Here is a 21,096-nt window from a genome sequence, read left to right as displayed (position 1 = left end):
GGACTCATCCGAGGCCCCGTAATCGGAATGAGTACACTTTAAATCCTTTAACGAGTATCTATTGGAGGGCAAGACTGGTGCCAGCAGCCGCGGTAACTCCAGCTCCAATAGCGTATATTGAAGTTGTTGCGGTTAAAAAGCTCGTAGTTGGAATTGTGTCCCACGCTGTTGGTTCACCGCCCGTCGGTGTTTAACTGGCATGTATCGTGGGACGTCCTGCCGGTGGGGCGAGCCGAAGGCGTGCGACCGCCTCGTGCGTGCTCGTGCGTCCCGAGGCGGACCCCGTTGAAATCCTACCAGGGTGCTCTTTATTGAGCGTCTCGGTGGGCCGGCACGTTTACTTTGAACAAACTAGAGTGCTTAAAGCAGGCAAGCCCGCCTGAATACTGTGTGCATGGAATAATGGAATAGGACCTCGGTTCTATTTTGTTGGTTTTCGGAACCCAAGGTAATGATTAATAGGGACAGGCGGGGGCATTCGTATTGCGACGTTAGAGGGGAAATTCTTGGATCGTCGCAAGACGAACAGAAGCGAAAGCATTTGCCAAGTATGTTTTCATTAATCAAGAACGAAAGTTAGAGGTTCGAAGGCGATCAGATACCGCCCTACTTCTAACCATAAACGATGCCAGCCAGCGTTCCGCCGCAGTTCCTCCGATGACTCGGCGGGCAGCCTCCGGGAAACCAAAGTTTTGGGTTCCGGGGGAAGTATGGTTGCAAAGCTGAAACTTAAAGGAATTGACGGAAGGGCACCACCAGGAGTGGAGCCTGCAGCTTAATTTGACTCAACACGGGAAACCTCACCAGGCCCGGACACCGGAAGGATTGACAGATTGATAGCTCTTTCTTGATTCGGTGGGTGGTGGTGCATGGCCGTTCTTAGTTGGTGGAGCGATTTGTCTGGTTAATTCCGATAACGAACGAAACTCTAGCCTGCTAACTAGTCGCGTGACATCCTTCGTGCTGTCAGCGATTACTTTTCTTCTTAGAGGGACAGGCGGCTTCTAGCCGCACGAGATTGAGCAATAACAGGTCTGTGATGCCCTTAGATGTTCTGGGCCGCACGCGCGCTACACTGAAGGAATCAGCGTGTCTTCCTAGGCCGAAAGGTCGGGGTAACCCGCTGAACCTCCTTCGTGCTAGGGATTGGGGCTTGCAATTGTTCCCCATGAACGAGGAATTCCCAGTAAGCGCGAGTCATAAGCTCGCGTTGATTACGTCCCTGCCCTTTGTACACACCGCCCGTCGCTACTACCGATTGAATGATGTAGTGAGGTCTTCGGACTGGTACGCGGCATTGACTCTGTCGTTGCCGATGCTACCGGAAAGATGACCAAACTTGATCATTTAGAGGAAGTAAATGTCGGAACAAGGTTTCCGTAGGTGAACCTGCGGAAGGATCATTACCGACTAGACTACATGTCTTTCGATGTGCGTGTCGTGTCGCGCAACACGCTACCTGTACGGCTCGCAGTAGCCGTGCGCCGCGTGCGGAACCACGCGTGCTACTCAAAACTAGCGGAAATGTTGTGTGGTACGAGCGCTGAAGCTCTGGAGCGGCTGGCCTGCGGCACTTGGCGCCTGGCGCCGGTTTTGAATGACTTTCGCCCGAGTGCCTTTTCGCTCCGGTGTGGAGCCGTACGACGCCCATCGGCCGTGAGGCCGTTGGACACAGAACGCTGGAACAGGGGCCGCCACACGCCTACGTCCCGCCTATGACAGTGGAAACTATGAAAAGATCACCCAGGACGGTGGATCACTCGGCTCGTGGGTCGATGAAGAACGCAGCAAATTGCGCGTCGACATGTGAACTGCAGGACACATGAACATCGACGTTTCGAACGCACATTGCGGTCCATGGATTCCGTTCCCGGGCCACGTCTGCCTGAGGGTCGGCTACGTATACTGAAGCGCGCGGCGTTTGCCCCGCTTCGCAGACCTGGGAGTGTCGCGGCCGCCTGTGGGGCCGGCCGCGTCTCCTTAAACGTGCGATGCGCGCCCGTCGCCTGGCGGTTCGCATACCGGTACTTACTCGGTAGCGTGCACAGCCGGCTGGCGGTGAGGCGTGCGACATCTCGTACAACGACCTCAGAGCAGGCGAGACTACCTGCTGAATTTAAGTGTATTACTAAGCGGAGGAAAAGAAACTAACAAGGATTCCCCCATTAGCGGCGAGCGAACAGGGAAGAGTCCAGCACCGAACCCCGCAGGCTGCCGCCTGTCGTGGCATGTGGTGTTTGGGAGGGTCCACTACCCCGACGCCTCGCGCCGAGCCCAAGTCCAACTTGAATGAGGCCACGGCCCGTAGAGGGTGCCAGGCCTGTAGCGGCCGGTGCGAGCGTTGGCGGGACCTCTCCTTCGAGTCGGGTTGCTTCAGAGTGCAGCTCCAAGTGGGTGGTAAACACCATCTGAGACTGAATATGACCACGAGACCGATAGCGAACAAGTACCGTGAGGGAAAGTTGAAAAGAACTTTGAAGAGAGAGTTCAAAAGTACGTGAAACCGTTCTGGGGTAAACGTGAGAAGTCTGAAAGGTCGAACGGGTGAGATTCACGCCCATCCGGCCACTGGCCTCCGCCCTCGGCAGATGGGGCCGGCCGCCCGCGCGGAGCAATCCGCGGCGGGGTCGTGTCCGGATGCCTTTCCACTCGCCGCGGGGTGGGGCCGTTCTGGTGTGCGGTGGGCCGCATTTCTCCCATAGTAGGACGTCGCGACCCGCTGGGTGCCGGCCTACGGCCCGGGTGCGCAGCCTGTCCTTCCGTGGGCCTCGGTTCGCGTCTGTTGGGCAGAGCCCCGGTGTTGGCTGGCTGCCCGGCGGTATATCTGGAGGAGTCGATTCGCCCCTTTGGGCGCTCGATCTCCCGGCAAGCGCGCGCGGTTCTTCCCAGATGACGGACCTACCTGGCCCGGCCCCGGACCCGCGCCGCTGTTGGCTCGGGATGCTCTCGGGCGGAATAACCGCTCCCGTCAGCAGCGCTTCAGCTTTGGACAATTTCACGACCCGTCTTGAAACACGGACCAAGGAGTCTAACATGTGCGCGAGTCATTGGGCTGTACGAAACCTAAAGGCGTAATGAAAGTGAAGGTCTCGCCTTGCGCGGGCCGAGGGAGGATGGGGCTTCCCCGTCCTTCACTCGGCGGCGGCCTCCGCACTCCCGGGGCGTCTCGTCCTCATTGCGAGGTGAGGCGCACCTGGAGTGTACACGTTGGGACCCGAAAGATGGTGAACTATGCCTGGCCAGGACGAAGCCAGGGGAAACCCTGATGGAGGTCCGTAGCGATTCTGACATGCAAATCGATCGTTGGGGCTGGGTATAGGAGCGAAAGACAAATCGATCCATCTAGTAGCTGGTTCCCTCTGAAGTTGCCCTCAGGATAGCTGGTGCTCGTACGGGTCTCATCCGGTAAAGCGAACGATTAGAGGCCTTGGGTCGAAACGACCTCAACCTATTCTCAAACTTTAAATGGGTGAGATCTCCGGCTTGCTTGATATGCTGAAGCCGCGAGCAAACGACTCGGATCGGAGTGCCAAGTGGGCCACTTTTGGTAAGCAGAACTGGCGCTGTGGGATGAACCAAACGCCGAGTTAAGGCGCCCGAATCGACGCTCATGGGAAACCATGAAAGGCGTTGGTTGCTTAAGATAGCAGGACGGTGGCCATGGAAGTCGGAATCCGCTAAGGAGTGTGTAACAACTCACCTGCCGAAGCAACTAGCCCTGACAATGGATGGCGCTGAAGCGTCGTGCCTATACTCGGCCGTCAGTCTGGCAGTCATGGCCGGTCCTTGCGGCCGGCCGCGAAGCCCTGACGAGTCGGAGGGTCCTGGCGGTGGGCGCAGAAGGGTCTGGGCGTGAGCCTGCCTGGAGCCGCCGTCGGTGCAGATCTTGGTGGTAGTAGCAAATACTCTAGCGAGGCCCTGGAGGGCTGACGCGGAGAAGGGTTTCGTGTGAACAGCCGTTGCACACGAGTCAGTCGATCCTAAGCCCTAGGAGAAATCCGATGTTGATGGGGGCCATCATAGCATGATGCAATTTGTGCTGGCCCCTGTTGGACGAAAGGGAATCCAGTTCCTATTCCGGAACCAGGCAGTGGAACCGATACAAGTTGGGCCCCTCTTTTAGAGATGCTCGTCGGGGTAGCTCAAAAGGACCCGGAGCTGCCGTCGGGAGATCGGGGAAGAGTTTTCTTATCTGCATGAGCGTTCGAGTTCCCTGGAATCCTCTAGCAGGGAGATAGGGGTTGGAACGCGAAGAGCACCGCAGTTGCGGCGGTGTCCCGATATTCGCCTCTGTCCTTGAAAATCCGGGAGAGGGCCACGTGGAGGTGTCACGCTGGTTCGTACCCTTATGTGCAGCAGGTCTCAAAGGTGAAGAGCCTCTGGTCGATAGAATAATGTAGGTAAGGGAAGTCAGCAAACTTGATCCGTAACTTCGGGATAAGGATTGGCTCTGAGGATCGGGGCGTGTCGGGCTTGGTCGGGAAGTGGGTCAGCGCTAACGTGCCGGGCCTGGGCGAGGTGAGTGCCGTAGGGGTGGCGGTAATGGTCGGCCTCGTGCTGGCCGGCGGTGCAGGATGCGTGCGCCTGCGCGGCGTTCGCGCCCCGGTGCTTCAACCTGCGTGCAGGATCCGAGCTCGGTCCCGTGCCTTGGCCTCCCACGGATCTTCCTTGCTGTGAGGCCGCGTCCGCCTCAGCGTGCTCCTCCGGGGGCGCGCGGGTGTGCGGATTCTCTTTGACCGCCATTCAACGATCAACTCAGAACTGGCACGGACTGGGGGAATCCGACTGTCTAATTAAAACAAAGCATTGCGATGGCCCTAGCGGGTGTTGACGCAATGTGATTTCTGCCCAGTGCTCTGAATGTCAATATGAAGAAATTCAAGCAAGCGCGGGTAAACGGTGGGAGTAACTATGACTCTCGTTATAAGGCTATATGGAGCCGCTTCCATCTTCGCCAGTTCCTCATCAGGGAACTGGTCTGCAACACCATAACAGCGGGTGTTAGAATACACCAGCATGTAATGCGTACAGTTTGGCGCATGACTCGACAAGAATGAGCACCCTTCCGTGACATCTGTAGAAGGCATTGCTAGGAAGAGGACCCGGACATGATTGCTTCGTTGCCCCACCAGTGGCAGTATAATAACTTGGACAAGATAGCCATGAGGCTGTCCACACACCTAGCCAAGTGGCGGCGGCGTGGCTGCATCCGGACTCGGCTTTTCGAAGTGCGGTTTTGATGGAGTCGTGCTGCTGCTGTGAGGTGCCTTCCTAGGGTTGTAGCTAATGGGAGAGAGATGAGCAATACATGGGCCTAGCCCTCTTAGCCTCTCCTCTCCTGCGGTCTTCTCCCCTTCACGTGGGCCCGCTGATTTTCGCAGAGTGGAAGACGCGCCAGGGGCTTGGGGGGGGGGGGGATTACCAGCCCCCCCTCGCATTATCTCTTTAAGTTGGGGGCAGCATAGAAAGAAATGAAAATGGTGGCCCTTCCGCTGAAGGTGCCACCCCAGCTTCCCCAGCACCTATCCGGCCAACCGGCTGTGACGAAGATCTGATAGCTTGTATAGCCTCTTTTGCCTGCAGTGAGTGCCACCGCAGATTTACCACCAAAAACGGTCTCGGGGTCCACCGGCGCCGCCAACACCTAGCGGCCGCCAACGCGGAGATCATCACGGAGAGGCATCACGCGAGGTGGACCGAAGAAGTAGTCATGTCGCTCGCCAAAGCAGAGGCGGAACTGTTCCTTGAGAGGGACGCATGGTTCTTCTTTGTCAACCAAGAGCTGACTAGGATGTTCCCCGACCGAACGCTAGAGGCAATCAAGTGCCAACGGCGGAAGGCTGCCTATAAGCAGCTGGTCCGCGACTTCATGGAGGCACTTGAGATCGGTCGGTGGGATGAGCCGGCGTCCCGCCGGGGAGCGGAGAGGCCGCTGCCCGACGCGGGCGATGGCGCTGCGCCGTCCAATAACGCAGCTGAGGACTTCGCGGTCGACACCACCGGGCTGCTAACGGAGGGGCCGACTGACGCCGCCATCTGGGATCATCTGGCGGAGCTCCCTGCTTCCGCCCAGCGTTTCTCAGCTCTAGACCGAGTCATTGGTCTGGGGCGGGGCACGCCGCCTGATGTCATCCTGGCCATGCTCCCGGATGCCCTTGCGTCGGTCGGGTCCAGGGGGGAGAGGACGAACACCAGGACGCAGCGGCCGCGCCTGCCATCCAAGCGGCCGCCTGCCGCTCCGCCGCTGCAGAAGCGCAAGCGGCGCCGCTGGGAGTACGCGCGGACGCAGGATGCCTTCCGCAGGTCGCGTGCACGTTGTGTGCGTTGCCTGTTGGATGGCACCTTGCTGCAGCCGCCACATAACACCCCCGGTCTGCTGGACTTCTGGGCGGACCTCTTCACGAAGAAGCCCATTTCCACTGCGGGCTTCATCCGGGACCGCCTCCTCCCGCACTCGGAGCCTGTCGCTCTTGAGTGCCTTTGGGAGCCGGTCACATATGAGGAGGTCGCTGCTACCTTGCCGCCCAGGGGATCGGCAGCCGGGCCGGACGGACTTACTCCAGCGGAGCTACGGCACCTGCCGCATGAAGTCCTGTTGAAAGTCATGAATCTATTCCTCCTGGCCCGCGCCCTTCCTGAGCGTCTGCCTCGCGCGTGGACGTCACTTCTCCCCAAAACGGCTGCACCAACATCCCCCGCTGACTTTCGCCCCATTACCGTCTGCTCGGTCCTGGCGCGGACCTTTCACAAGGTTCTCGCGTCACGCCTGATGCGTGCGTGTGCGGTGGACGAACGTCAGCGGGCATTCATCCCCCGGGATGGGATGTTGGAAAACACCATCTTAGACACTGCTCTCACCGACGCGGTCCGCTCCTGTCGCTCTGTTTTTGTGGCGTCGATCGACGTCTCTAAAGCATTTGATTCGGTGGATCATGCTGCCCTCCGCCCTGTGCTGAGGGCGCATGGCCTGCCGGATTGCTTTATCGAGTACGTCGAGAGGTGCTAAGAGGGCAGCACGACGGTGATAGCGGGCGGCGCCGGCGTGGGAGTGTCTGTGCAGCCATCAAGGGGCGTACGTCAGGGCGATCCCCTCTCCCCCCTCCTCTTCAATTTTGCGGTGGACTACGTCTTGAGTCAACTTCCCTCCCACATCGGAGCTCGGATCCTTGGTCGCAGAGTCAACACTGCGGCCTTTGCAGATGACGTCTTGCTGTTCACATCGACCGCGAGGGGCTTGCAGTCCCTCATCGACGCAGCCGTCGCAGCCCTCGCACACCTGGGGCTGCAGATCAACGCCCGGAAGTGTTTCACCCTCGCCTTGGTCGTGTCTGGACGCGACAAGAAGGTGAAGGTAGACGCAGATGTTACCTTCAAGGCAGGCAACCCCACTGTGCCTGCCCTGCGTGTGGGTGAAACCTTCTGGTACCTGGGGCTGCAATTCTCCACCGCCGGTCGCTGCGTCTTCAATCCCCGACGCCACCTGGGATAACAGCTTGACGTCATTTCCCGAGCTCCGCTTAAGCCGCAACAGCGCCTCTCCGCTCTCACACATGTGCTCCTGCCTGGCCTGTACCATGGGCTGGCTCTCAGTCGCACCCGAGTGGGTGCCCTGAAAGCGGCCGACGTGACCATCAGGGCCGCCGTCAGGAGATGGTTCCGCCGTCCGGCGGACACGCCCCTGGGCTACTTCCACGCTCCTGTTGCCCAGGGGGGCCTCGGCATCCCATCATGCCGATGGATGGGACCAATCCTTCGCCAGTCCCGTCTCCTAGCGTTGAAGAAGACAGGGTCAGCCTTCGACGGTGCAGGCCTAGACGAGGTACAGCGTGAGATTGAGGTGCTGGAGCGGCACCTTACGTGGGAGGGCCACCTCAAATCGTCGACGCAAGTTGGAGAGATGTGGGCCGCACGCCTGCACGTTGCCATTGACGGTGCAGCGCTGTCATCTTCTGCCGCCGTCAAGAGGCAACACCAATGGGTCGCCGACACCAGTCGCCTGCTATCTGGGCGTGATTACATCGACGCCCTCCGCGCCCGTATCAACGCCTTCGCGACGAGGGCGCGGCGCAGTCGGGGGCGGGAGGCGGACACCAGATGTCGCGTGGGCTGCCAAGCCGTGGAGACCGCCAACTACGTACTACAGGCTTGCTTCAGGACGCACGGGTCCCGAGTTAAACGACATGACGCGATCGTGCGTTATGTCGCTCGTGGACTCGTGCAGTGGGGCTTCAATGTCTCTGTGGAGCCCTACCTCCGAACACCTGAGGGAATCTGCAAGCCTGACGTGGTGGCGGTTAAAGACGGCATCGCCCGCGTGATCGACGCCCAGGTAGTCGGAGACCATCTCCGGCTCGACTGGTGTCACTCACAGATGGCGGCCTACTACGACACGCCGTCCATCAGGCGTGCCATCTCCAACCTGCACCGAGATGTCGAGGAGGTTACTGTGTCCACCGCAACATTGAACTGGAGGGGTGTTTGGTCTCCAGCGTCGGCGAGGGACCTCTCTACACTTTGATCTCGACCCCGAGAACTGGCGGTACTTAGCACAAGGGTACTGCAGAGCTGCTGCACGAGCTATCGGATTTTCGAACACATGACGGCGCAAGCACGATGGAACGAGCCGGCGTCGGATAGGCTGCTGGTTATCTCTTCGCCTTGACTCCTGGGGCCTATCCACAGGAGGAATAACCCATCTTTGTTCCTTTGTTCTTTTGTCTTTGTTTGTTTATTAGTGTTTTCTTCCTTATATACATAAGTCCCCACCTCGGTGGTGGACACTGGCGTAGTACACACCATCTATGCACTTTACATGTGTACTTATGTATCGTATTATTCTACGGAATAAAGACGGCTAGAAATAGCCAAATGCCTCGTCATCTAATTAGTGACGCGCATGAGTGGATTAACGAGATTCCCGCTGTCCCTATTTATTCCGCGTCTTCGTCGCGTGCGGTCGAGCGTCGCTTGTGCTCCCGTTCTTTCGGCGTTTTGGGTGGGAAAAACGTGTGCGAACGATCTGAAATTTGGCACAGAGCTTCGCGTTGTGACCATACAACGTGTGTAGAATTTTTTTTTTTTTTTTTTTTTTGCCGTCGCCAAACCGTTTTTGAGTTATCGTGACATTTTCGAAATTCGAAATTTCGGTGTTTTTTTGCATATTTATCGAGTTTTTGGTGTTTGTTAAGTGCTTCATCGACGCAGACTACATCGTGCAACGTCGCTGACGCATTACCTGCATCATCCAACAGGTATTTCTATCCTTTTTTGTAATTATTGATGTTTTCCTAATCCCATGATGTACCTAAATTTCGGGGATTTTTCCACCTGAGTGGGACTGAAGGGGCGCAATAACCGTATTTCAGTTGATAATGCACGGTAAAGTGGTCCACTGCGCCCAGAAACTGGTGGTCGTGAGCTGCCCTTTGTCTGCCGCGCGTTCCGCGTGTGTTTAGAAATCCGTTCCCATCCGTCCAGTGCAAGGGGTTAGCTAGCTTCCAAGCACACGGCTGGGTTGTTGGGGTTTTTCTCTATCAGATAGTGCCTAAAAAACTGTATCTTCCTTTGTTAGTTTCAAAGTTACAGACAATCGTAGCGAAGAATACGTGGTAACCACGTGGTGACCGGAAGTTGCCGATAATCACCCAAAAACCTGGCGGAGAAAAAAATCTGAGCCCACCGGTTTGTAAACGTCCCCATGCTCCATCAGAAGACGTAGGAAAATTAGGGTGTCTCTTTCAAGATTTAGCAATTATATCGGTTTTCCCTACGGCCGCGCACACGCGTTGCCGTTCAGCCGCGCTTGCCGCGCTGTGTCTGGTCACTCGTATAAATAGGGACAGCGGCTTCTCGAGCAAAAAACTGAGCATCAGGGCCGTGTACCCAGCTTAATCCCCTCTCAAATGGAGCAGTTTAAGAAGTACTTTCCTTTCATGGAGTAAGACATACCCTCTGTTTTCTGTCACAGTCCGCAGTCCTTCACGCGGCTAAGAAACTGTTACCCAATACAGAAATAAGTTGAAGGTAAATGCCATGTGCACTGTCTAGAAGCCCGTTTATTACCCTCTCGATCCCCGCCGAGAAAAGGCTACGTCTCTCTCACACTTTCCGAACAGCAGCCACTTTTGTCCAGTGTGACCGATAGTACCCGCATGCCTAAACGCGGGTTCACATAAATCAAATCGGCACTCTGCCGCTGCTTACTCACAAATAGTAAATATATAAATATTCTTCTAGTACGTAAGATTCTTCTATCTTCACATAATGTCTTCCTCGGTGCCAATGGCGTGTAACGTTAGTAACTGAAATTAAAATCGTGGAGCAGTGCGTACTGCTCGGCTGGGAGGCGTGCGCATCCGATTTTTCCTTCTGCTACCCCTGTTCTTAAGATACTATTTAATAAACAAATTCTCCCGTAGATGATAGGTTGTTACTTCTGTTTTTTGGTTGTGTTAGTTTAAGATTAGCGCTTGTGGAAGTGATGTGTGTACCGTGCAGCTTGCCGGAATGTGGATACAGTAATCGGCAAAATTCATGCCGTTACCAAAGGTACAAATAACCATTGTGCATATCATTCTGTAGCTTACTTCCTGCTCATTTCAAACCAGTGTTTAGTGTTTCAAGATGTCTCTTGTGCTGTAGGTTAGGCATTTAGGTTTTAAAAGGAATCTTGTGTGTGCTGAGTAGCCAGCGTGCGCGTGCATACGAGCAGTGAGAGAAAACTGCAAGTTTTCTACCGATACAGTAGCTCTTAAAATCTTATTAGGTAATACACTGATAGTGTAGTCTTCCCCTTGTTCAAATATGATCTTGCTTTCCATCACTTGCTAAATAAGTCTGAGAAACTAAATGACATAAATTTAAGTCACGAGTGTAGCAAAAAGCAGTGCAAAAATTATTGTTACATCTCGTAATTCTATGATAGATAAGAAAACATATTTAGCAGATAGGGTAGTGTGTTGGGTGGTGAGAATCGACTTGTCTACGAGCCATTAACGCCCTTAAACGATATCACGGCCTGAAGGACTGAGCACACCAGAGGAACTGCCCCAAAATGGGGCTCAGCAAAGAGAGTCTCGGAGCAGCTAATGAACCTGGTGCAAACTCTGTGGTCACCACAGACAAGGAGGACTCAGGAAGATGCCCAGATCTCCAGGAAATGATGAACATCAGGGAAGAGATGGAAGCCTTCATTTTTAATGACACAAACAAGATAAACAATGGACAAAAAGGATTCATTCTAGGGAAGCAATCTGAATACGAGCAGATACTAAAGAAGTATCAGATAGAGATCCTAGAACTCAAAACAGAGTTAAGGTGCGTGAAGACTCTGGAAACAAAAGCTTCATCTGAGGTCGAAAGCTATGCCAGCAAGGCAGCTGCAAAACCAGCACCTAAACAACAGCCCATAAAAACGCAACATTCGAAAGTGCTAATGATCAAGCCAGCAGAAGGTTATCAGAAAACTGGAGAGGAAGTGGAAGAAACTGTAAGAAACCTTATTTCAACATCGCTGAAGGATGTTCGCATATCAAGATTCAAGAAGACCAGAGAAAATGGCATTGTCCTCGATGTCGCTAATGACCAGGATGTTGATAAAATCAGGAAGTGTGGTGAAGTCACACAATCTGGATTAACAGTCTCAGATCCAAAGAAGAGAAATCCAAAGATAATAATCTTTGATGTTCCGAGGAACACAAATGAGGAGGAATTGAAAATGGAATTATATGAGAGAAACCTCACAAGACTTAACATTCAGAGGGAGGAGGTTATGGAGGGTATCAAGGTACTGTTTAAGACTGGTCCAAGAAACAGGGAAGAGGCAAACTTAGTGCTGGAAGTAACAACAAAGGTGTGGAACAGTCTATCTGAACAAGGTCGCGTCTACATAAATTGCACCTCTCACAAAGTGCAGGACTATAACAATATAGCAGATGCTTTAAATTTCAGGGTCATGGACACACAGCAGCAAAGTGTAAAAATGCAGAAACTACCTGCGGCCACTGTGCAGAATCGGGACACACTTTCAAAGAATGCACAAAAAAGAACCAACAGGCCCAATGTGCAAACTGCAAGCATGTGAAGAAGGCGCATACTCATGCAGTGACTGATAAAACATGCCCAGAATACATTAGGATCAAGACAATACAAAACAGTAGAATCGACTATGGACAATAACAATGGAGTGCCACAACGAGGAAGAAGAATGCAGACAGGAACACAGTACAGAGACATAAAAATACTACAGTTAAATGGGCAAAGAGCAAGAATAGTTCCAGACCAACTGGCGCACCGAATCCTTGAGGAAAACATAGATGTGCTATTGATCCAAGAGCCCTACTGTCTCAATAACATGGTAGGTGGATATCCATCAGACTTCCAACTTATGTACAACTCTAAAGATGGTCCACCAAAGGCAGCAATAGCAACCAGATCTCAAGTGATAACAGCTATGCAGCTGACAAATTTCAGTAATACTCACATGGCTGTCGCCAGCATTAACGGAGAATTTGGGGAAATGTACATAGCCAGTATATACTGCCAATATGGGGCACCTATAAACGAATTCCTGCAAAAATTAGACACTCTCCTGGATCAGCTAGAAGGGAAACCAGTCATAGTAGGACTGGACTCGAACGCAAACTCACCAGCCTGGCATAGCTCCACGACAGATGAAGCGGGCAGAATGCTTGAAGACTTCATTGAACAAAGAGGACTAATAGTGATGAACGAAATGTCAGACCTCACAACATACTGTGGCCCAAATGGACAAAGCAACATCGATGTGACAATGTGTACTCCACCAGCAGCCAGAGCCCTGTGCAACTGGATGATTCATGAGGAATGGACATCAAGTGACCACAGGGCTATAACATACAAAATCAAAGCACCCCGAAGGAGGAGAGAGAGAGAGAAATTGGCGACATATAACACAAACTTTGCAAAATGGCCCATCTTTGACAAACAGCTTGTCAAGTCCACAGAGAACTGGCCACTGGTAGCCATTCCATTTACACCGTTTGTCCCCTGACTGCAGGAAGCTATCTATGAATCCTGCAACAGATCCATGAGAAAGCGAACTCGTGTGCAGAACCCAGTTCCATGGTGGAGTGCAACTCTTGCTGACTTGAGGCGTGACACCATATCTGCACAACGTACATTACAGCGAACACGGAGAAGCAACAACCAGACTGCCACAGAAGAAGCAAAACAGCACTATAACAGGACGAAAAACAAATATAACAAAGAAATCGTCCAAGCCAAAGAGAAGATGTGGAAAAAGTGGGTGGCTGACTGATCAGAATGACCCCTGGGCCATGGTGAAGAAAGTAATCCGGCCAAAACGTGGCACAGAAAATGTACTGAGTAACATAAAAGTCACAGACCAGACTACAACAATAACATGGAATGAGACTATAAGGTCATTGCTACAGAGTCTGCTTCCTGATGACAATGCAGATGAGGACACTGTCGAACAGCAGGTGGTGAAGATGGCCAACGAGAATTATGAAAACAGTGACATAGATCCCGAATTCCCGCCAGAGGAAACAGGGACTGCTATAAAGGCCTGTAAACCAGGCAAAGCGACAGGCCCAGATGATATTGACGACAAAATAATAAAGAGGGTCTGGCACACGAGTCCCCATCTCCTGGTGGACCTATATAACAGCTGTCTGCAGGAAGGAAAGGTCCCAGATGAGTGGAAAAAGGGTAATGTGTGTATTCTGCTCAAATCAGAAGAAAAACCCAGGGATGAGCCAAAGTCATACCGCCCAATATGTCTGCTCCCTATCATAGCGAAGGTCTTAGAACGCCTATAGTTCAATTCTTTTATCTTGGCGGCTCGCGCATGCCCGCCCAGACGCGGGAGACTGCTGCGTTGCTAGTTGCACACGACGCACGCGCCAATAGAAGCAGCGTCATAGTATAGCTAGTTCGCAAGCTTACGTTTAGGGGGGAGCGCGCAGTTCATGAAGTAAAGCCACCACGGCCGCATTAACCCTTGCTGTTACAAGGACGTGCTCCCTGCATTCCGCGCTGTGCGCGATTTTGTCACTGCACTGCTCGCCTGTGCAGACACATGGTGTTCCCACTGCTTTGACACACTTATCATTCGATTCCATAAAAACTATTTGGCTCAAAATTAGATTTTTTACGTGTCTTCTTGACTGATACCTTCCCCCTATAAATGACTTAATTTTGTTCCGATGTTCAACGCAGTTATTATGCAGCATTAAATGTAGTAAACCATTGCACGAAATTTTGAAGAGTTTGCAGAGGTAGAAGTCCATAGCGTATATTTCCATATGGTTGATTTTAGTTGCCACAACCTTGAGAATGAAACGTGGACAAGATACCTAAATTTCATATAAAATTTACTGTATAACAATATCTCATTTAAGTACCACATAGGTGTTGTATGTAATATTGAGAAATATTCCGTCTTTCGCGACTGTAACAAAAGTTTTATTTACACTGAGCACGTTTGGCTTTATTTTAAAGCACTTCAATGAATCAAAAGGAAGTACACAAAATACATTAAACAAAACTGTGGACTTACAAAAACATTAGGACTTGAATATACCGTCTATCAGTGAAGTGCTCTCAGCTATGTCAAATATAATTTTTGTATGTGGCACACACAAACATCATTTATTTGCTAAAACACTGATCAGCCAACACAAACATTGAATATTGTGTTACCGCAGCACAAAACTACGAAAGGTGACTTGGCAATGTGTATGTGCCATACCATTCATTGATTGAAGTGCTTTAAAATAAAGCCAAACGCATCTGGTGTAAATAAAACGTTTATTACAGAATATTTCTCAATATTACATACGACACATATGTGGTACTTAAATTAAATGAGATATTGTTACACAGTAAATTTTATATGAAATTTAGGTATCTCGTCCACATTTCATTCTCAAGATTGTGGCATCTAAAATCGACCATACGGAAAGTATACGCTATGGACTTCTACCTCTGCAAACTCTTCAAAATTTCGTGCAATGGTTTACTACATTTAATGCTGCATAATAACTGCGTTGAACATCGAAACAAAATTAAGTCATTTATGAGGGGAAGGTATCAGTCAAGAAGACGTGTAAAAATCAAATTTTTGGGCGAAATAGTTTTTGTGAAATCGAATGATAAGTGTGTCAAAGCAGTGGGAACACCATGTGTCTGCACAGGCGAGCAGTGCATTGATGACAAAATCGCGCACAGCGCGGAATGCGGGGAGCACGTGTCTTCAGCAGCAAAAGAGTTAATGAAGAGACAAAGCACTAGAAATTTCAAAAAATTTCATTCAAATGAATATAATTCATGAAGTAAGGCACTTCGATATTGTTTTCAAATAATTAAAATAGTAAGCACCGCACGAGGTTTGAACTCATAACCTTTCGCGTAGAAGCCCAACACCTTAACCATTACGCTAACGCCTGCGTTCGGCGACTCCCGTAGTCGTGGAGCTAAATGAGATTCAGAAGTCGTCGGCATACAAAGAAGGGGACACTGACGACCCCACTGCTGCAGCCAGACCAGTAATGGCCACGAGAAATAAGGAGACGCTCAACACCGAGCCCTGCGGGACCCCATTTTCCAGAGTATAAGATGAACTAGAGGTGGCACCGACTTGCACCCGGAAAGAGCGGCGCAATAAAAAGCTTTGAAGAAAAGCCGGGAGCCAACCATGAAGAACCCACTCATGCAACGTGGCGAGGATGTGGTGCCTCCATGTGGTGTCATACGCCTTCCGCAGATCGAAAAATACAGCAACGAGATGCTGACGTCGGGCAAAAGCCGTACGGACAGCAGATCCAGCCGCACCAAATTGTCCGCTGGAGACCGACCCCGACAGAAGCCACCCTGGGATGGAGCAAGGAGACCGCACGGCTCAAGGACCCAACACAAACGCCGCCCCACCATACGTTCGAACAATTTGCTCAAAACGTTGGTGAGGGTAATGGAACGATAGCTGTCCACTGCCAGTGGGTCTGCACTGGGCATCAAGATGGGGACAATAAGACCCTCTCGCCATTGCGACGGGAACACACCCTCAATCCATATGCGATTAAAGATGGTGAGGATGTGTCTCTGGCAGTCCCTGGAGAGATGCTTCAGCATCTGTGCGTGGAAGCAGTCCGGTCCTGGTGCTGTATCAGGGAAATCGGCGAGGGCAGCGAGGAATTCCCTCTCGCTGAAAGGAGCATTGTATTGTTGAGAACGACACATGCAGAACGATAACTGCGTCTGCTCAGCTCGCTCCTTGAGAGAGCGAAAGGCGGGGGGATAAGTTGCAGTCGCAGAGCTCTTAGCAAAGTGCGCAGCAAGGTGTTCAGCAATGGCGGCAGCGTCCGTGCAGACAGCGCCGTCCAAGGAGATCCCAGGGACACCCATAGGGGTCTGGCGTCCATAAATCCGCCTTATATGGGACCACACGAGCGGGGGGCAGAAGCGGGAGCCCAAGGATGAGACGTACCGCTCCCAGCACTCCTGCTTACGCCGTGTAATAAGACGACGGGCGAAGGCACAGAGCCTCTTAAAGGCGATGAGGGCCTCGAGAGACGGGTGCCGCCTATGACGCTGGAGAGCTCGCCTACAGTTGTGAATAGCCTCAGCAATCTGCAGTGACCACTAGGGGACAGCCTTCCTCCGAGGGAGTCCAGAAGAGCGGGGGATGGCAGCCTCGACTGCCGAAATGATTGACGTGGTTAAGACACGGACCACCTCGTCAATGTCACCCTGTGGGGGAAACTCAATGGTTGCAGCGGAAGTAAAAGCTGGCCAGTCAGCCCTGTGGAGAGCCCAGCGGGGCAGGCACCCAGAAGAATGACACTGGGCCAGTGACGAATAGATGGGAAAATGGTCACTACCCCACAGGTCAGGATGCTCTCTCCAGTGGAGGGATGGGACAAGTCCGGGGCTGCAAATAGAGAGATCGATGGCCGAGAACGAGCCATGGGCCACACTGAAATGCGTGGGAGCACCGGTGTTCAAGAGGCTAAGGTCGAGCTCAGCCAACACGTGCTCCACGGCCCGACCGCGATCATCGGAGACAGTCCCACCCCATAGAGGGTTGTGGGCATTGAAATCGCCCAGCAACAAGAAAGGTGGCAGCAGTTGGGCTATCAGAGCAGCCAGGACATGCTGCGTGACAGCACCACCCGGTGGAAGGTAAATACTGCAGACGGTAATAGCCTGTGGCGTCCACACCCGAACAGCGACAGCCTCTAAAGCCGTTTGTAGAGCTACAAACTCGCTGTGAATAGAGTTAAGGACATATATGCAGACGCCACCAGACACCCTTTCATAAGCTGCCCGGTTCTTAAAATAACCCTGATAGCCATGGAGGGCGGGAGTTCGCATTGCTGGAAACCAAGTTTCCTGCAGAGCAATGCAAAAGAAAGGCTGAAGGCTGATAAGTTGGCGGATTTCAGCCAGATGGTGGAAGAAACCGCTGCAGTTCCACTGGAGGATAGTATTGGCCATGGATGGGAAAGGCGTGAAGGGACTGGGGAGGCAAATTACGCCTCCGGGGCCCCCGCTGCTACTGAGTCACCACCTGTACAACAGCCATCTATTGCGTCCGAGGGACTGGCGAGATCCATGTCCTTTGCAGACGCCAGAATCTCCACCTCATCTTCGGACGCAGAGGGAGAAGGTTGCGGTGGGACCGGTGCCACCGCAATTTCAGGATGCTTGGGAGCCTTTTTCTTTACTGCTTTGCGCGCTGTGCCTTAGCTGGTTCTGGCTGGGAAGGCCTCATTGGGTCAGCCTCAGGGAATGATGACGACCGTGACGCCCTACGACCAGCGACTGGTGGTTGTTTGAAAAACTTTCGGGTGTCCGCTTTGGCACTGGGCAAAGCCTGGGATGGGAGGGCCCCAAGGGACCCCTTCCGGGTGAGAGGAGCCGAAGAAGGCTCACGCTTCTCCGGCTGTGAAGGGGGAACAGATGTCCCCGGTGGTTGGGGTGGTGTTGCTCCTGAAGTAGATGGAGCAGGAGCAACAGGGAGTGAAGTGCCCCCCACAACCAAGGGGGCTGGTGAATGCTGACAGAGCGGAGATCGAACTGGTGTTGCAGCAGCAGCATAGGTAGACGTCATGGGCACAGGATGTAGCCGCCCATATTTCCGCATTGCCTCGGTGTAGGTCAGGCGGTCCAGGGTCTTATATTCCATTATCTTCCTTTCTTTCTGGAATATCCTACAGTCCGGCGAGCAGGGGTATGGTGTTCTCCGCAGTTAACACAGATAGGAGGTGGGGCACATGGAGTATCAGGATGCGAAGGACGTCCGCAATCCCGACACGTGATGCTGGAAGTACAGCGAGATGACATGTGCCCAAACTTCCAGCATTTAAAACACCGCATCGGAGGAGGGATATATGGCTTCACATCACAACGGTAAACCATCACCTTAAACTTTTCGGGTAAGACATCACCCTCAAAGGCCAAGATGAAGGCACCGGTGGCCACCTGATTATCCCTCAGACCCCGATGGACGCGCCGGACGAAGTGAACAACTCGTCGTTCGAGGTTGGCGCGTAATTCATCGTCGGACTGCAGAAGAAGATCCCTGTGGAATATAATACCCTGGACAAAGTTGAGATTCTTATGCGGCGTGATGGTAACTGAAACATCCCCCAACTTGTCACAATTGAGCAACCTCCGTGACTGGGCAGAGGATGCCGTTTTGATGAGCACAGAACCAGAGCGCATCTTGGACAAGCCCTCCACCTCCCCGAACTTGTCCTCTAAATGCTCCACAAAAAACTGGGGCTTGGTCGACATGAACGATTCTCCATCAACCCGCGTACATACGAGGTACCGGGGTGAATATTCTCCACTGCCTTCTTTAGCAAGACGTTCCTCCCATGGAGTAGCTAGGGAGGGAAAAGATCTCTGATCAAATCTCTTCCCGTTGAGGTTAGACCTCGATCGCTTAGAGACTGCTGGTGGAGGCCCACCAGTGATAGATGATGTACCACGCTTCATTGCAGGTCATCCATCCTGATGCCACCTACTCCGACTAAGGGCCCTCCCCACGAGCGCCACCCAGCAACAGCAATAGCCACCTGGCAGGATGGCCATTGCCGGGAGTCCTGATGCCCCAGGGAGATGGGCATCTACTCCTTGGCATACGTGGGGAGTGAACGGCGCAGGCATCAGTAGAGTGATCCCTGTGTTGTCAGGGGGCTACAACCAAGAGGGTACATGGCGGCCGCACCACAACGGACTGGCTACCGTGCTGGATGTTAGGTGACATGTGGTCCACGGGCGTCGTCAGTGCAGAAAATGGCCCTGCACAGTGCTTGGCAGAAAGTGCACGCAGGAGCGTATCCATGCCCAAGCAATGGAGAGCGGGCAAGACTGCAATGCAACGACGAATAAGTTGGCGAAAGTTCTCAACACAACACGAACACAATGCACCAAGTAAGGCGCCCTTCCCCAATCAGCTCGCTCTTCGGAAAAATTTTGAGAGATGGAGGTCTAACCCGACAGGGGACCATCACATATGGCCGAAACGTTTGAGACTCCTTTTAGTCGCCTCTTACGACAGGCAGGAATACCGCGGGCCTATTCTAACCCCCGAACCCGCAGGGGGGCACAGAAGGACGGAAAGCAGGTGGAAGAAACAGTGAAATAAGTCATCAACACAGCACTCAGATGTAAGAGTTTCGAAGTGTAGGACCTTGAAGGACAATAGCGTCATTATCGAAGTCCCAAACGATGAGGAGGCTGACAAAATTAAAACGTGTGAAGACTTTAGGAGTTGAGGTCTAATTTTCTCAAACCCCAAGAAGAAAAATCCTAGGGAAATGGTGTATGATAACCCCAGAGACATGGAAGAAGAGGCTTTAAAATCCGAACTGCACGAAAGAAATCTCTCCAGGATAGGAATCACCCTAGAGGAAGTGACAAATGGTACCCGAGTCGTTTTCAAAAGAGGACCAAGAAATAGGGACGTAGTAAACCTGGTACTTCAAGTAGCACCAAAAACATGGAACCACATAACCCGACAAGATCGTGTATATCTCAGCTGCACATCCCACAAGGTGCAAAACTATATGAGCATTAGCAGATGTTACAAGTGTCAGGGATATGGCCACACATCAGCAAGGTGTACAAGTAAGGAAACCATCTGTGGACACTGTGCAATCCCAGGCCACAGCTTTAAAGAGTGTGAAAAGAAGGAGCAGCCACCACAATGTGCGAATTGCAGGCGTGGGCTGGCAGGAGTGTCCGTGCGGTTCTAGGCGCTACAGTCTGGAGCCGAGCGATCGCTCCTGTCGCAGGTTCGAATCCTGCCTCGGGCATGGATGTGTGTGATGTCTTTAGGTTAGTTAGGTTTACTTAGTTCTACGTTCTAGGCGACTGATGACCTCAGAAGTTAAGTCGCATAGTGCTCAGAGCCATTTGAGCAGGCGTGGGAAGAGGGATTGTAACCACTCAGTTCAGGACCAAACTTGCCCAGAGTATAACAGAATAAGGGAATTATTAAACTGAAAAACCGAATATGGCGAAGAATAAAATTCAAGAAGCACCGTATGGTAACAAAGCAAGAGTTGGAAAAACGCTCAGTAAGGTTTCTGCAGATAAACGGCAAGAGGTCTAAAACAGTCCCTGGGCAACTTCTGAAAAGAATGGAGGGGACAAAGTAGATGTACTACTGGTGCAGGAGCCATACAGATTTGCTGACAAAATCAAGGGTTATCCTCCAAATTTTCGAGTCATTCACAGCCCTCAGCATGGAACACCAAAGGCGGCCATAATAATCAGATCCAAAGAGCTAAATGTGCTGCAACTCACTACCCTATGCGATGCACACACAGCTGTAGCAAGTATAAGTGGGTCCTTTGGAGAACTCTACCTCGTAAGCATGTACTGTCAATATGGCCAACCTCTAGACCGCTTCCTGCACAAACTCGAATCAATTATCAACAAACTGACAGGAAAACAAGTAATTGTAGGGATGGATGAAAATGCAACCTCCCCAATATGGCAAGGTAACGCAACTGATGCTGAAGGAAGGATACTGGAAGACTTCGTAAGCCAGCACAACCTTGCCATAATAAACAGGGACTCACA

At 52.2% G+C, this 21,096-nt stretch overlaps 1 non-coding gene across 1 annotated transcript; it reads left to right on the top strand.

The window, feature by feature from the left end:
• The first annotated feature begins 1,740 nt into the window (after nt 1-1,740).
• LOC124620646 lies at nt 1,741-1,895 on the top strand. The gene has a single exon (XR_006980204.1). It is a non-coding gene; the product is annotated as a 5.8S ribosomal RNA (ribosomal RNA).
• The last annotated feature ends 19,201 nt before the right edge of the window (nt 1,896-21,096 follow it).

Source organism: Schistocerca americana, chromosome 6, assembly GCF_021461395.2.
Source record: "Schistocerca americana isolate TAMUIC-IGC-003095 chromosome 6, iqSchAmer2.1, whole genome shotgun sequence".
Lineage (NCBI taxonomy): Eukaryota > Metazoa > Arthropoda > Insecta > Orthoptera > Acrididae > Schistocerca > Schistocerca americana.
This window is presented reverse-complemented; position numbering and strand designations above follow the sequence as displayed.